Raw genomic sequence first — 9,214 nt, forward strand, 5'->3', positions numbered from 1 at the left:
AAGTTACCGAGTGACAATTTAAAAGGTGACATTTCTCCTCCCCGTCCTGATTGAGCGGGGGGTGGGGGGGTGAAACCAGTCATGGTCCTGAGGCTTAAAGCTCATTCACACAGCTGATGCTCAGGTGTGAGCACAGGTACTGGATCTGCATTTGTCAACCCTCCAGCAGCATGAATAAGGAATTGGGGCATGTGCTGGTCTCAGCTGTCTGGCAGTGCACCCAGTTTCTGATTTTTCTTTTCATTCATGGGATGTGGGTGTCACCGACAAGGCCAGCATTTATTGCCCATCACCAATTGCCCTTGAATGGCTTGTTAGACTGTTTCAGAGGTCAGTTAAGAGTCAACGACATTGCCATGGCCTTGGAGTCACATGTCAGCCAGACCAGGTAAGGATTGCAGATTTCCTTCCCTAAATGACATGAGTGAACCAGATGGGGTTTTACAACAATTGAAGATAATTTCATGGTCACCAGCATTACATTCCAGAATTATTGAGTTTAAATTCCACCAGCTGCCATAGTAGGATTTGAACTGATGTGTCCAGGACTTTAGCCTGGGTCTCTGGGTTACTAGTTCACCAGTTCAATGATATTACCACTACGCCACTGTCCCCCGCCACCATCTGATAGGAGAGCAGAGATCGGAAGGGGAGCAAAGACCAGTAATCTTCATGCTATGACTTCCATCCCCTTGTTCCGTGGTCTGTTTTCTTTCTTTCTTTCACTCCTGCTTGTGAATTCTCCTTGCTTCCTTCCTGTGTGTCTTGAAATCAGTCACATTATTTTTAAAACTCTTAAATTTACATTGTCACTGTTCAACGGGTGTTTAGCAATTCTTTGCCAGGCAGAGAGCAAACTGTAACTTGTGTCAATAGAAAGTATTGTGGGTCCCAAAAATGTCATCTTGCTATTTGTGCATGATGCCATTGTGATGCTTCAGGTTTAAGGTTACACCTGTTGAGCCTCTTTTGAACTTACTTGGTATCTGAGAAAACTTTCAACCAGCTTCAAATGAGATTTAATCCAATGAGTCGTCTCATGTCAGTTGCAGTAAAATGTCAATTTTTAAAACTTATTCAGACATTCGGGTGGGAGGTTCACGGTCTATAGAGCAGGACAGCATCAGAACCAAACAAAAAGAAGGTTGATCAAGAATGATAACCAGGGCTTAAAGGATTAAATTTCAGGGACAGGTTACATAAATGGTTCATAATCTATCACGTTGAACCGTACTGGGACCAGTGTCCTGGCGAATCAAATAATGTAGGCCGTGGAGAGGGCTTTAAGCTAAATAGAGGCAGGAAGGGTTTTGGAGACGGGGTGTTGTAGGCTTACAAAACAAATGGATATGGTAGCATTGCAGAGTGGGACAGAAAGGGACAATGTACAAACATAAAAAAAAACAGCAGCAAATAGGGTCAAAGGGGGACAAATGGTAAAAGGGCAAAATTAATGGCTCTTTACTAAAATGCACATTGTATTCGGAACAGGATAAATGAATTAATGGCACAAATAGAGGTTAACGGGTATGATCTTATAGCCATTACGGAGACATGGTTACAAGCAGATCAAAGCTGGGAACTAAATATTCAGGGGTATGTGACTTTTTGGAAAAGGCAGGCAGGAAGGAAAGGGTGTACACCTTTGCTATTATGAGATGGAGTAAGTACGATAGCAAGAAATGATCTTGGAATGGAAGATGTAGAATCCATATGGGTGGAGGTAAGAAATAACAAGGGGAAGCAGACACTGGTGGGAGTAGTCTATAGGCCCCCTGACAGTAGCTATACAGTCGGACAGAGAATAAATCAGGAGATAATGAGGGCATGTGAAAAAGGCAGTACATTAATCATGGGTGATTTTAATCTTCATGTAGATTGGGAAAATCAAATTGGCAAAGGTAGCCACGAGGAAGAATTCAGACTGTATTCGGGACCATTTCCTAGAACAACATGTTGTGGATTCATCCAGGGATCAGGCTATTTTGGATCTGGTAATGTGTAATGAGGCAGGTTTAATAAATGATCTCAAGAGTAAAAGATCCCCTAGGAAACAGTGACCATAACATGGTAGAATTTAGCATTCAGTTTGAGTGAGAGAAACAACTGTGCTAAACTTAAATAAGGGTAATTACAAAGGAATGAGGGCAGAGTTGGCTGGAGTGGACTGGGAAAGGAGTTTAGCAGAAAAGACAGTTGATGAACAATGGCAGACATTGAAGAAAATAGTTCATGACTCACAAGTAAGATATATCCCAATGAAAAAGGAGGATTCTAGGATGGGGATAAACCAACCACGGTTAACCAAGGAAGTTAAAGGTAGTATCAAATTGAAAGAAAAAACATACAATGTGGCAAAGATTAGTGGTAAGCCAGAGGAATAGGAAAGTTTTTAAAATCAACCAAAGATGACCAAAAAAAGAGGGAGAAAATAAACTTTGAGGGTAAACTAGCAGTAAACGGACAGTAAGAGTTTCTTTAAATATATAAAAAGGAAGAGGTGCCAAAGTGAACATAGGCCCTTTAGAGAATGAGGCTGGGGAAATAATAATGGGAAACCAGGAAATGGCACAGGAGTTGAGTAAATACTTTGCATCAGTCTTCACAGTAGAAGACACCAATAGCATTCCAAAAATACTAAATAATCAAGGGGCAAAAGGGGGGGAGAAAATAAATACAATAACTATCACTAGAGAAAAAGTACTAGGGAAACTAATGGGGCTAAAGGCCGATAAGTCCCCTGGACCTGATGGGCTGCATCCTAGGATATTAAAGGAAGTAGCTATAGAGATAATGGATGCACTGGTAGTAATCTTCCAAGAATTATTAGATTCTAGAAAAGTCCCAGAGGATTGGAAAACTGTCAATGTAACACCCTTATTCAAAAAGGGAGGGAGACAAAAAACAAGTGACTATCAGCCAGTTAGCTTAACATCCGTCACTGGGAAAATGTTAGGAGTCTATTATAAAGGATGTAATAGCAGAGCACTCAGAAATACATAATATAATCAAGTAGAGCCAGCATGGCTTCATGGAGGGGAAATCATGCCTGACAAATTTATTAGAATTTTTTGAGGTAACAAGCAGGATAGATAAAGGGGAACCAGTAGATGTAAGATATTTGGATTTCCAAAAGGCATTCAATAAGGTACTGCACATAAGGCTACTTAATCAGATAAGAGCTTCTGGTGTTGGGGATAGTATATTAGCATGGATAGCGGATTGGCTAACTAATAGAAAACAGAAAGTTGGGATAAAGGGGGCATTTTCAGGATGGCACCCTGTAACACAGGGATCGGTGCTGGAGCCACAATATATATTAATGACTTGGTTGAGAGAAGTGAATGTACTATCGCCAAGTGTGTAGATGACACAAAAATAGGTGGGAGGGCAAGTGATGAGGATGACACAAGGAGTCTACAGAGGGATATAGACAGGTAAGTGAGTGGGCAAAATGTGAGGTTATGCGCTTTGGCAGAAAGAATAGAGGAGCTGAATATTACTTAAATGGAGAAAGACTGAAGAAAGCTGCAGCACAGAGAGATTTAGGTGTCCTCGTGCATGAATCACAGAAAGCTAGCATACAAGTTCAGCATGTAATAAGTAAGGCAAATGGAGTATTAAAATAGGGAAGTCTTGCTAAAACTATACAAGGCACTAGTTAGACCACACCTCGAACACTGTGAAGAGTTTTGGTCCCCGTATCTAAAAAAAGATATACTGGCATTGGAGGCAGTCCAGAGAAGGTTTACCAGATAGATTCCGGGTACGGGTCAATTTTATGAGGAGAGGTTGAGTAGCTTGGACCTGTACTTATTGGAGCTTAGAAGAATGAGGGGCAACCTTATTGAAACATATAAGGTTCTTGGGGGGCTTGATAGGATAGGTGCTGAGAGGTTGTTTTCCTTGTGGGAGAGTCTAGGACCAGAGGGTGTAATCACAGAGTAAGGGGTTGCCCATTTAAGATAGAGATGGAGGAATTTCTTCTCTCAGAGGGTAGTGAATCTGCAGAATTCTCTGCCACAGAGGGCTGTAGAGGCTGGGTTGTTAAGTATATTCAAGGCTGAGATAGACAGATTTTTAATCAATAAGTGAATCAAGGGTTATGGGGAAAAGGCAGGAAAGTGGAGTTGAGGATTATCAGATCAGCCATGATCTTATTGAATGGCGGAGCAGACTCAATGGGCCGAATGGCCTACTTCTCCTTCCACGTCTTATGTTTAACAGATGAAGGGAGGGAACTGACGGAGGTATTTAAAATGATTAAAGGATTTACTAGGGTAGATAGAGAAAAACTATTCATGGGTAGTCAGGAGTCACTTCTTCACAAAAGGGAGCATAAGTCTGGAACACAATCCCCCAAAAAGCTGTCGAAGCTGGGGGTTAATTGAAAAATTCAAGGCGGAGATTGATTATTTTTGTTGGGTAAGGGTATTAAGGGATACAGAGCCGAGGTGGGCAATTGAAGTTAAGCTACAGGTCATGATTTAACTGAATGGTGGAACAGGCTTGTGGGGCTGAATGGCCCTCTTCAGTTTCTGTGTATTTATGAAGTGACGTTAAGCTCATGCTTTAAAGCCTGTAGTTTGCAGCACAAAGGTAAGCCTGGGGGATGTAAATAATGCCACAGATTAAGGAAAAGTGTAGCGAGGATGGAGAGTAAAACAGAGCAGCCCTGGATTAGTATTGGTGCATCACAACATGGCAGTGACCAGAATTCATATATCAGTGTGTTTTATTCTCCTGTGATGCTCCTAGCACTTTGGGATATTTTGCATTTAAACCGCACGTTTAATGTCGCAAGTTGTTGTTCATTGATTATAAGCCTTCACATTATTAAAAGGTCCTTCACGTGAAGGCCAGCTTTTGGAACATGTTCAATCCTGAGGCACTAACCCAATCCGGTCTCTCTCCTGGTCTCTGTAGATCTCGGTTTGTGATAAGACCCCTTCTGTTCCCTCTCTCGTGTGTTTATTCTCAGGTTGGGCCATTGGACTCTGAAGGGGGTGTCGGTAAAACCGTTACCATTACTTGCTTAAGTACTGGTAAGGGTTATACTGCTGCTCCCAAACTCATCTCAGCAGACAGACAGAGGGGAAGGAGCCAAGCGGAAGGATGTGAGGGGCTGAATGACGTGCTGTGGATTTGTGACTCCTCCAGGTACAAACTCCAATGATAAACAAACCAATATAAATCTAAGTAGTAGTACAGGAGCTGACCACCAGAGCTATGCTGCACAAAGTCCCTTCAATAAAGCAATTTCTGCTCATCCAGTGAAATTAAATTAAAAATAGCAAATATTTCTCCTCATCGAGATCAAAATCACCTGAGGGCAGAGAATGTCAGTTTCTGGCAGTGTGGAGGGTGTGCGGGGTCTGGAAACATGACTGTTCTCAATTTAAATGAACATTTAGATTGCAATTACAGAATTCAAAGTTTGTAGGTGACACTAAATTGTGGATGGTGGGGGGAGGGGGTGTAATTATTTCTGAGGAAGGATGTCACAAAATACAAGTAGATACTAATTAACTTGTAGAATGGGCATGTAATTGGCAAAATGAATTCTAATATAAAAGAAATTTGAGGTGGTATATTTCGCTATGAAGAATAAGGAGGACACATGTTGCTGGATAATAAGAATCTAAATGTGGTAGAGGAACAAAGGGACCCATGGGTACAGATAGACAAATCACTAAAGGAGTGATGCAGGTTAATAAGGCCACTTAAAAAAAAGCTAACCAAACACTAGGGTTCATTTCTAGAGGGATTGGATTGCAACTTAAAGAAATTATTTTACAATTGTATTCAACTTTGGTTGGACCACACTTGAGAGTTCTGTGCAAAGATAGAGAGGCACTGGAGAAGGTGCAAAATAAAAATCACAAGGATGATATCAGAACTGAGCGGACATACTTAAGAGGAAAAGCTGAATGGGCTGGGCCTCCTCTTTCTAGAAAAGAAAAAACTGAGGGGTGGCCTAACAGAGGTCCTCAAGATAATGAAAGGGTTCAATAGAGTAGACATAGAGATGTTTCCACTTGCGGAGGAGTCCAAAGCTTGGGCTCACAAAAATAACATTCACCAATAAATCCATTAGGGAATTTAGGAGAAACTTCTTTGCCCAAACAGTGGTGAGAATGTGAAACACACTAATACAGGGAGTTAGTTTAGGCGAATATACAGATACATTTAAGGGAAACAAAAACAGAATTACCTGGAAAAACCCAGCAGGTCTGGCAGCATCGGCGGAGAAGAAGAGTTGACGTTTCGAGTCCTCATGACCCTTCAGCAGAAGGTCATGAGGACTCAAAACATCAACTCTTTTCTTCTCCGCCGATGCTGCCAGACCTGCTGAGTTTTTCCAGGTAATTCTGTTTTTGTTTTGGATTTCCAGCATCCGCAGTAGTTTTTTGTTTTTACATTTAAGGGAAGTTGGATTAACACGAGTCAGAAAGGAGTAGAAGGAGAAGCTGAGGAGGTGAGATGGAGAGAGGCGGGAGGTTTGTGAGGAGCACAAACACTGACACAGAGCTGACTGGCCAAGTGAATTGCTGCTGCGCCGTACATTCTATGTAATTAAAACCTGAAAAAGACACCGCATTTGTAACAGTCGATTGGCAGTAATTAACACATAGGACATCATTAGTAGGGCACTTACTCTTGAAATGACAAATTTCATTTGTATCTACCACCTCATTCCAGCAACATCACGCGGTCGGTGCAATTCAATGGTAAGACAGAGATGCAGCTTTCACAGAGCCAAACATTAAGTAGTTACACCCGGTCAGTAACTTCTGGATTTCCATGCTTAACCATACATTTGCCGCTCTTGAGTTGCTGTAACATAAATAATGGTGAGCGTGCTATTCGTCTCATCATTTTGACTGCAAAATCTGAGCCAATAAAATTATTGTACTCAACATCTTGTATAGTTTTAATAAACAATAAATGGCCAAAAAACCCCTCAGACCCAGGATGAGGGAAATGGAAAATATCAGTAACTGTGAGGGTGTTGCTCATTTGTTGGATTATTCCTGTTGTCTCTGAATATTTAATTTCCTCTTTCGTCATGATTGACTGCAGAAGCTGGGTTTGTTCTCCTTCGAGCAAAGAAGATTAAGGAGAAATTTGTTACAGGTGTTCAAAATCATGAGGAGATTTGCTGGTGTAAATAGGGAGAACCTGTTACCATTGGCAGGAGGGTTGAGAACCACAGGATATAGTTTGAAGACAATTGGCAAAATAACCAAAGAAATAAGATTTTCCTTTCATACAGGTTAAAATCTGGGATGCACTGCCGGAAAGGGTGATGGAAGCAGAATCAATAGTAACTTTCAAAACCCCAACTGTATAGCACTCCCACAGTAGACCCTCCAACCATGCAGTGCTCCCTCAGTACTGACCCTCCAATAGTGCTGTACATCCTCAGTACTGACCCTCTGACTGTACTGGGCTCCTTCAGTACTGACTCTCCCTCATACAACACCATAGAATGAGCCTAGATTATGGGGAAAAAAATCTCTGGAATGGGACTTGAACAAGTCAGAGGGAAAATATGATCAAGAGAACATAGCTGACACCTTGACCACTCCAACAACTGCTGTAGGCTATTCCAGCAAGTGTCCTTCCTCACAGAACATCAACGCAAATGTTTGAGGCTAATAGCATTCAAGTGGTATCTAGTTAAGTAGATGAAAGAGTAAAGGAATATATGTTGAAAGGTCAGGATTATAGAATCTCACAATGATACAGAATAGGAGGACAACATTCAGCCATTCTTGTCTGTGCCAACCTTTGTTAGAATTATCCAATTAATTCCACTCTCCAGGCCTTTTCCCATAGCCCTGCGAATTAGGTAATTATACAATCCTCTTCTGAAAGTTATTATTAAATCAGCTTCCACTGTCCTTTCAGGCAGTACATCCTGGATTACAACAACGGTGTTTAAAAAAAGGTTCTCTTTCCAATCACCTTAAATCTGTGTCCTTTGCCTTTCTGCCACTGGAAACCTACTTATTCTACTAAAGCCATTCGTGATTTTAACCATGTATGGAAGGTAGAAACATCAGAACAGGAGTGGCCCATTCAGCCTGCCGAACCTGTTCTGCCATTCAATTAGATTGTGGCTGATCATCTACCTCAATACCACTGTCCCGCACTATCTCCATATCCCTTGATGTCATTAGTCTCAGAAATTTATCAATTTCTGTCTTAAACATGTGCAATGATTGAGTTTCCACTAGTAAGGAGGTGGTTTGCGTGGAACAGAAATACCAATATAAGTCAGTTGAGCGAAGTGGTCCAGGGCTGTAAATGCAATGTAATCCTTTTTACTGCTGTTTCTCCAAAGTTCACAAAAACATCAATTTTTGGTCTTTAAAAATGGCCTCAGCTGTAGTATTGTATGCATGCTCAACAGCCACACAGCAAGGAGGGCAGATGGCTTTTTATCTGGATCCTTCTGTTATTGCTGATTGTGTATTACAGCCCTCCGCTCTTAACATCAGCTCCAAGAGGCACTCTTGCACCAGTGCACTGAGTCCAGAGATAAGGGAAGCCCAATCCCAGCTATCCACAGTGTCACCTTCCACAGCAGCTGCCTCCAGTGATAGCAAGTTGTTTAGGGCTAGTGCTGCCATGTAAGGAATGAGAAGATTTAAAGGTTATTGGCCAACTTCTTTTTAACATTTCAAACCCCCAACCGGTATCTGGTTCCAAGCACGGCTTTGTTTTCTCATTTCACCCAGTACTAAACTCTGCAACGCCAGCGGTTAGTGCTGTCAGGAATTTGCAAATTAACTTCTCCATTAAAGACGCAAGAGCGGAAAATGCTGGAAGGACACAGAAGGCCCATTGCAGGGAATTCCAAACCCTTTGTCAGAACTGGTGGCTAGTTCATTAAGAGCCTGACCATCTATATCGAGTTACATAATTTGAGCAAGGGTCCAACAGTTTTCCTGCAGCACCACTGAGTTAGAGGAATAAAATCAACCAGCAACACTCCCTCCCCACATTACAGCCACGTCTGCTGGAAAACCTAGGTGTCAGGTGAGTGGTGCTACCCCATTGGTCAAATAGCCTCTGCTCACATTGACAAAGACTTGGCCTTAATCAATCTCTTTGACAGCGTTAAAATTGCTGTGCTTTTCACAACCATGAATCCAATCACCCATGCCCTGTAGATTTGGATCAGTTGAAGGCACTGCTCCATATT

At 41.8% G+C, this 9,214-nt stretch overlaps 1 long non-coding RNA gene across 1 annotated transcript; it reads left to right on the forward strand.

Moving 5' to 3' along the window:
- Positions 1–4,684: 4,684 nt before the first annotated feature.
- On the forward strand, positions 4,685–7,001 carry LOC144684484 (uncharacterized). The gene is made up of 2 exons (XR_013577509.1): positions 4,685–6,231; positions 6,347–7,001. It is a non-coding gene; the product is annotated as an uncharacterized LOC144684484 (long non-coding RNA).
- Positions 7,002–9,214: the final 2,213 nt, after the last annotated feature.

Source organism: Cetorhinus maximus, chromosome 9 (genome assembly GCF_964194155.1).
Source record: "Cetorhinus maximus chromosome 9, sCetMax3.hap1.1, whole genome shotgun sequence".
NCBI lineage: Eukaryota > Metazoa > Chordata > Chondrichthyes > Lamniformes > Cetorhinidae > Cetorhinus > Cetorhinus maximus.